Source organism: Argentina silus (genome assembly GCF_951799395.1).
Source record: "Argentina silus genome assembly, chromosome: 1".
In the NCBI taxonomy this organism is placed as follows: Eukaryota; Metazoa; Chordata; class Actinopteri; order Argentiniformes; family Argentinidae; genus Argentina; species Argentina silus.
The window spans coordinates 11888306-11895805 of record NC_139655.1 but is presented as its reverse complement, the minus strand read 5'-3'; the positions used below and the strand labels follow the sequence as shown (position 1 = coordinate 11895805).

Genomic DNA, 7500 nt, shown 5'->3' with positions numbered 1-7500 from the left:
AATTACGTAATACGCCCAGCGATATCACAGTGGTGACTGGCCCCAATTGTGTGTGTGTGTGTGTGTGTGTGTGTGTGTGTGTGTGTGTGTGTGTGTGTTTTCCCCTCCGCTGGCAGTACAGCATTTCTCTCTCTCTTTTATTCCCTCTCTCCCTCCCTCTTTCCTGTATTCTCTCTCTTTTTCTCCCGCGTATTCTCTACGCCGTCTCTCAGCATAATGATGTTTTTTATTGAAACTAAGTTAGGATACGTTTTGTTTTATTTATGGTTGGGCTCTGAAACAAACATGGAGCAAAAATGATCCACCCACAATATTACATAGACCGAGATAATCCTTCATCATGGAAACAAGGTGGTGTAGTGTGTGTACATATTAGTGTGTATGTATTACAAGTAAGGTATTCTATCTAATATATGTGTGTGTGTGTGTGTGTGCGTGCATGCGTGTGTGAGGTGGTGTGCGTGACGTGGCGTGCCTGTGTGCGTGCGTGCGTGTGTATGAGCCTAAAGTGTCCTCTGCGTTCCTAGTCTTTAGGAGATATAGTGTCTGCTGTATGTATGTTCAGTAGTAAATGGAGCCTACACTTCCTCCAGCCCTGGTCAGAGAACAGCAGTGGTTCCTTCCATGCTGTATTTTCCATACTGTCACCCTCTTTCCGTTCTCCAGCATTCTCTCTCTCCGTCTCCTGCACGTGGCCGGCACTGAGAAGACGTGTGTGTGTGTGTGTGTGTGTGTGTGTGTGTGTGTGTGTGCGTGTGTGCGTGACAGAGAGAGAACTTGAGTTAGAGGAAACATGTATGTGTTTGGGTGAGCAAAAGGAAATGTTGTGAGTGTATGAGGTGCAGATGTGAGGAGGGTCTTCATTCCCCGACACTAACACTCACACGCCACGCATAACAAACTGTCCTCATGTAAACACTCACATACCTCAGAGGGAAATATGCACTTCACATGCCATTGTTCTCAATTTCAATCATTTGCTCATGTGTGCAAAACACCCTGTCAATATAGTGTATATAGGCAGAGGAACACTAACTATCTATCTGTCTGTCTATCTGTCTGTCTATCTGTCTGTCTGTCTGTCTGTCTGTCTGTCTGTCTGTTCTGTCTGTCTGTCTGTCTGTCTGTCTGTCTGTCTGTCTGTCTGTCTGTCTGTCTGTCTGTCTGTCTATCTATCTATCTATCTATCTATCTATCTATCTATCTATCAGACATCCTTAGGAGCTAATGCAGCCTTCTCAATCCAAACACACAGGGAGAGAAGGAGAGACATAGAGACTCCTTCCGCTCTCCAATCCCATCTGTTTGACACACAGAGGAAGGGAGGGAGGAATGGAGAGAGGGGAGGGAGGGAGGGAGAGGGGGAACAGGCAGATGAAAACGAGGCCAGAGCAGGCTGAGGGAGGAGAGGAGAGGAGAGGGGGGTGACGAGGGAAGGGGGGAGGGGCTGTTTAGAGAAAGGCAGGAGAAAAAACGGCAGGCTGGGGGGTTGGGCTCCGAGGCTGTGTGAGAGAGAGTGTGTGTGTGTGTGTGTGTGTGCTCTGTTCCTTTCCTTTCTTTGTTTGACTACTGAGTGGAAAAAAAGCGAGACAGAAAAAGATAGTGTGTGTGTGTGTGTGTGTGTGAGAGAGAGAGAGAGAGAGAGAGAGAGGGTGAGTGAAAGAGGGAGCGAGTGAAAGAGAAAGGAGAGAAAGACAAGGAGATCCAAAGTGTGAAGCACACACTTTTCGGGGGAAGAGACAAAGAGGAATTCTATTTCTGTCTGTTTTGCAGTCTTAAAAAAAAACCTGCATGCCCCTGACACCACTGTCAGGTTTGGGGGCTGGAGTGTGTGTGTGTTTTATGTGAGTCGCTAGCTGGCACGGTGTGTGTGTGTGTGTGTGTGTGTGTGTGTGTGTGTGTGTGTGTGTGTTTGTGTGTGTGTTTGAAGGGGTGAAGGGGGGCAGGTTTGCGGAGCCTCAGTGTGATCCCGGCCCCCGTCTGGTTTAAAGGGAAAAGAGGAACCACACAAAGCTGGAGCGCTGCTCTGTGCTGCGCTGGGAGACATTCTGCTGAGCTAGCCTTCGCTCTGCTCTAAAACACACTCTGGAATTACTACTACCTACCTACCTACAACCTCTCTCTCAACTCCTCAACCCCCTGCTACACAACACAGCCTAAACCCCAACCACGGTAAGAGGCTTCTCTTTCTACACACTCAGCTGGACAAAGCAGAGAGCGGTGGGGTGTTTCAGCCAGCTAGCTTGGCCGATGGTAGACAAAAGCTAGCAGGAGAAAGTTGCTGTGGAGAGACTGGAGCGGCTGGCTAGGCTAGGCTAGGCTAGGCGTGTGGAATGCTGCACAAAGAGAGATTGTGCTTCAGCTGGGCTGGACAGAATGGTGATGTTTCTTCGGCTGCTGCTGCTGCTGTCACAGATTTTTCTTTTAGGGTTTGGTGGGGGGATGTTTGAGAAGAGGTAAAACAAGTTTATTTTTCATTCTCTTCTCTCTTGTTCTCTCTCATTCTCTGTCTCTTGTTTTCTCTCTGTTTTGGCTCTAGTGGTCGGCCACTCGGAGGTTCCTCTGTGATTTAAATGCCAGCTTGCACAAAAGGCGACTCTTTCTCGCTCTCTCTTCACTTCAGCTGTTTCTCTCCCCTCTCTCTCTCTCTCTCTCTCTCTCTCTCTCTCTCTCTCTCTCTCACACACACACACACACACACACACACAGTCACTCTCTGTCTCTCTCTTTCTCTCCTGACTGATAAAGGTGATGCTATTGTATATAGATTTAGCGTGTGACTTGCTGCTGAAGCACGATCTCCCAACCAGAACTGAGCCGGCGGTGTGTTTGTTGCTGTGATGTGGTCTGGTCAAGAGTTTGTGGTTGTTCTGGTCAGTAGTCTGCGGTCAGCAGTGATTGTGTGTGGTGTTGGTGTGAGTGTTACTCATCGTAGGAGGGAGGTGCTGAATAATAATATAGGAGTTTGAGTGATCAGCGTGCTATTGTTGTGTGTTGTGTTCTGCGTGTGTGTGTGTGTCTGTGTATGTGTGTCTGTGTCTGTGTCTGTGTGTGTTTGAGACTACTGTGAATGTGTGTGTGTAAATTGTGCGTGTGTGTGCATGTGTGTGTGAGAAGCTGAACACTTGTGCCGGCTTCTGCCTGGAGCGTGTGTGTGTGTGCGTGTGTGCGTGTGTGTGCGTGTGCGTGTGTGTGTGTGTGCGTGTGCGTGTCTGTGGGTGTGCGTGCGTGTGTGTGTGTGTGTGTGTGTGTGTGTGTGTGTGTGAGTGCGATGTTCCCAGTTCTTGCCCCGGTGCTTTAAACCAATTCAAACACCCAGAGAATAGAACCTCACTAGAGTAGAGATACACCTCATCACTGTATATCTGTAAACTGAACCTCCCCCCAACCCTTCCTCTGTCTCTCACACACACACACACACACACACACACACACACACACACACCTAGCGGGACCAAATCACTGAACCCCTCTCCCCTGTGTCACTATTCCATTTGCAACCCCCACCCCTCCCCACCTCTAGGGAATGTCCTGCCCCCCCCCCTCCCTCCTTCTCTCCCTCTCTCACTCTAATCTTCATTCATTCATTCGTTAGCACCGGAAGAACATCCCATCGCTCTGGTATGGCATCCTTTTTTCTTCTTCTTCTTTTTTTTCTGTCAGTAGCGAATCAGAGCGCGTGCCGGGCGCGGTTCACTCAGGGTCGACCACGCTGCGCTGTAATATATCTGTAGTGGTCATGCCGGTCGCCAACTGACGTAGTGTTGCTCTGTAGTCTATATTAGGCAAATATCTACTACTGCAGACACGCTTATCTGCTCTACTTACACTCTACGCACTGGGGATATGAAATCATGTTGTATTCACACACTGGGGATATGGAACAAGGTTGTGTTTTTATATTGCTATTTTTACTAAATATAAATAGCATTTTTTCCCCTTTCTAAGATATGTTAGTTCCTACTATGTAACAATATAGTTCAAATATGGCATTTAGTTAATGATGACAATCCACTCTGGTGAGGATGTCCTTGTAGAAACAAACCATTTCCTGGCTGCACCACTAGGCATTATGACCACGACTCTGGTCCCCTACGTGTGTGTGAGTGTGTGTGTGTGTGTGTGTGTGTGTGTGTGTGTGTGTATCCTCTCTTTCACTGATGGTCGTCTGTTCCACTGCAGATGTGCACACACAGAGGGGCGTGTGTGTGTGTGTGTGTGTGTGTGTGTGTGTGTGTGTGTGTGTGTACCTCCCCCACCCGCCAGCCCCAGGCCAGTCCCCCATGGCTGAAGGAGGGATTGTGCATTCATTGGAATGGAGGCGGTGATGGCGGGGGGTGGGGAGAGGGCGGGGGTGATTGAGTGTGCTGCCTGGAGAAGAAAGGGAGACAGAGGGAAGAGAGAGAGAGAGAGAGAGAGAGAGAGAGGGAGCGAGAGAAGGAGAGGGGGAGGGGTGGGCTGCCTGGTGTTGTGCTCGAGGAACAGGAGGAGGAGGAGGAAGAGAGGAATAGACAAACAGAGGAGACTCCAGGGTGTGGGTTAGGAGTGGCTGGCTTACAGGCTGGTGCCGGGGCTGAGGCTTGGGGCTTGGGTTAAAGTTAGGGCTGGGGCTGGGGTTAGTTAGGGCTGGTGCTGGGGTTAGTTAGGGCTGGGGCTGGGGTTAGAGGTAGGGCTAAGGGCTGGGAAGAGGAGGGGCAGGGAGACTGGAGGAAAGCCAAATCCATGCTGCCTTGAACTGACTTCCTTGTTTGTTCAGGTTTGTCTAGATTTGAGAGAGACAGAAAGAGCCACTCACAGACAGAGAGAGAGAGAGAGAGAGAGATAGTGTGGGTGAGAAAGATAGGGACGAGAGACTGTAGAGAGCTGTCAGGGAGGTGGAGGAACATACAGGGCTGCTTGAAAGTTTGTGAACCCTACAGGGTCATTATTTTTGTATAAAATGCTAAAATTAAGTTATAAAATCTTTATCTAAACCTCAATTTGTAATAAAGAGATTCCAAATCAAGGCCACAAACTAAAAAATATGATATATTTTCATTGTTTGCTTAACGAAAGTGGTTTATTTAATAAAAACTCAGATTTCATGTGTGCAGAAATATGTGAATCCCTTCAGTCAATAGCTTGTGGCTCCTCTATTAGCAGCGATAACTTGGAGTAAACGTCTCGTATAGCCACTAATCAGTCTCTGACATCTGTTTTGAGGGATTTTTGCCCACTCCTCCTTATAGAACTCAGCCAAGTGAGGTTTAAGGGGTGTCTGGCATGAACTGCCCGCTTCAGGTCCTGCCACAGCATCTCGATTGGATTTAGGTCAGAACTTTGACTTGGCCAATCCAAAACACAAATCTTCTTTCTCCTGAGCCATTCTTTGGTAGATTTGCTTGAATGCTCTGGGTCGTTGTCTTGTTGGAAGACCCATTTTCAGCCCAGCTTTAGCTCCTTGACTGATGGCTTGACGTTCTGCTCAAGAATCTCCTGGTATACCTCAGAATTCATGGGTCCCTTAATGATGTGGAATCGTCCAGGTCCAGAGGAGGAAAAGCAGCCCCAGATCTTGACATTCCCACCACCATGCTTGACTGTTGGGATAAGGTTCTTTTGGTGGTAGGCATTGTTGGGTTTTTGCCAAACATAGTGGTTTTGATTGTGACCAAAAAGGTCAATTTTGAACTCATCTGTCCAGAGAACAGACTTCCAGAAACCTTCAGGCTTGTCCAGGTGGTCTCTGGCAAAGTTAAGAGGGGCAGTTTGGTTCTTTTTTGACAGCAGAGGCTCCTTCCTAGCAACCCTCCCATGAATGCCATTTCGATTCAGTGTTCTTCTTATTGTTGAAGCATGCACAGTTACCTGAGATGCAGTAAGGGAGGTCTGAAAATCTCTAGATATTATGTTTGGGTTGGTTTTTATCAGATTTATTATTTTTCTTGTGACTCCTGGGGCGTCCACTTCTAGGCCAAGTTGCTGTCATATTAAATGCTCTCCATTTGTAAATGATTTGCCTCACAGTGGACTGATGGAGCTCAACATCTTCCTGATGTCCTCTGAGATCTCATTCACCTGTATGTGTAACACAAAACTGACCAGGTTTCTTATCTCTATTTATCACAGACCCGCCCAAACTCTTTCCTAAAGATCTCTCCTTTGATTGGTTCATTTGGTACCTAATTATTTACCCACCTGATTCTACTTACCTACTTGATTTAACCAATGCAACTTGGGGTTCACTTATTTTTGCACCTGCACTAATTTCTTTATAATTTAGTTTTTGTACTACACGCATGATCTAAACCAACATATGGAATTGGTAAATATAAACCTGTTATGTCAGATAAAAAAGACTGGTTCTGATTAAATAAAGATTTCATGGTAAATACTAAATAAATCTATAATTGCACAAGGGGTTCACATACTTTCAAACAGCACTGTAGATGCCGAGACATACACGCACACACACACACACGCGCGCACACACACACACACACACACACACACACACACACACACACACATACACACACACACACAGGGTAGTTGCTGAGAGGGCACATGTTTTCTTTGTGAGATAGAGACTGACTGGGATTTGTTGATTTAAGTAAATATGTTCCAGTTGCTCCATTCACAAGAGGGACGTCTCTATACTGGGGATTGAGAGCTTGACTCACTGAGTGGAACAGTAAAGACAGAGGCATACATAAACATGTATAGACCACATACACACACACACACGCACATAAACATGCACACACCACACACACTATTGCCATCTTTGCTATTGCGTAATATCATATGAGCCACACCCTCTGAGTGTGGTGTGGGTGGGTGTGTGTGGGTGGGTGGGTGGGTGTGTGTGGGTGGGTGGGTGCGAGCATATGTGTGTGTCTGTGTGTGTGTGGCTGGCTGGGCTGATCTTGTGTGAGTTCATGTGTGTTTGTATCTTGACAGTATGATAGGGTTGTATGTGTGTGTGCGTGCGTCCATGTGTGTGTGTGAGTGAGAGTTCATGCATCCTGGGAATGATTGTATCACTCTCTGATAAAGGTCAACAGTGCAACTGAGTGTATGTTTTAGCATCTGTTGCATAATGTGTGTGTAGAGAGGGTTAATAAAAGCAGTGTAAAGACATAGGCAGGGTCTGTACAGGTCATGTGGAGGAGAAAGAGAGAGAGAGAGAGAGAGAGAGAGAGAGAGAGAGAGAGAGAGAGAGAGAATAACAATAATGAAGGGGAAGCGAGGCCCCCTTATGCCGAAGTTGTCATCCTCCATCTTGAGTCCATACTGTGCTGTGTGTTTCCTCCTCTCTGTGATTATGGTGAACAAAGCAGAGCAGCTTTGATGTGTTTGCTCTTTTTTCTCTCATTCCCTCCTTTGTTACTTAGCAGGTCGGACCAGCCCAAACCAGCATTTCTGTGGTTCAATGCCGTGTGCGTGTGGCTGGTGTGTGTGTGTGTGTGCGTGTTGTGCGTGTTGTGTGTGTGTGTGTGTGTGTGTGTGTGTGTGTGT

The 7500-nt window shown here is 47.2% G+C and overlaps 1 protein-coding gene across 3 annotated transcripts in view; it reads left to right on the top strand.

Moving 5' to 3' along the window:
- kdm6ba (lysine (K)-specific demethylase 6B, a) overlaps positions 1-7500 on the top strand; it is a 73109-nt gene that overhangs the window by 26804 nt on the left and 38805 nt on the right. Inside the window, exon 1 of one of the 3 annotated variants that reach the window (XM_083670814.1) lies at positions 1488-2172. The exons of 1 other annotated variant lie outside the window; for it this stretch is intronic. The gene's annotated coding sequence lies outside the window, so the exon portion shown is untranslated. Of the gene's footprint in view, positions 1-1487; positions 2173-2817; positions 2874-7500 lie in introns of those variants that run through there. One more of the 3 variants, XM_083670815.1, reaches the window with a different exon arrangement.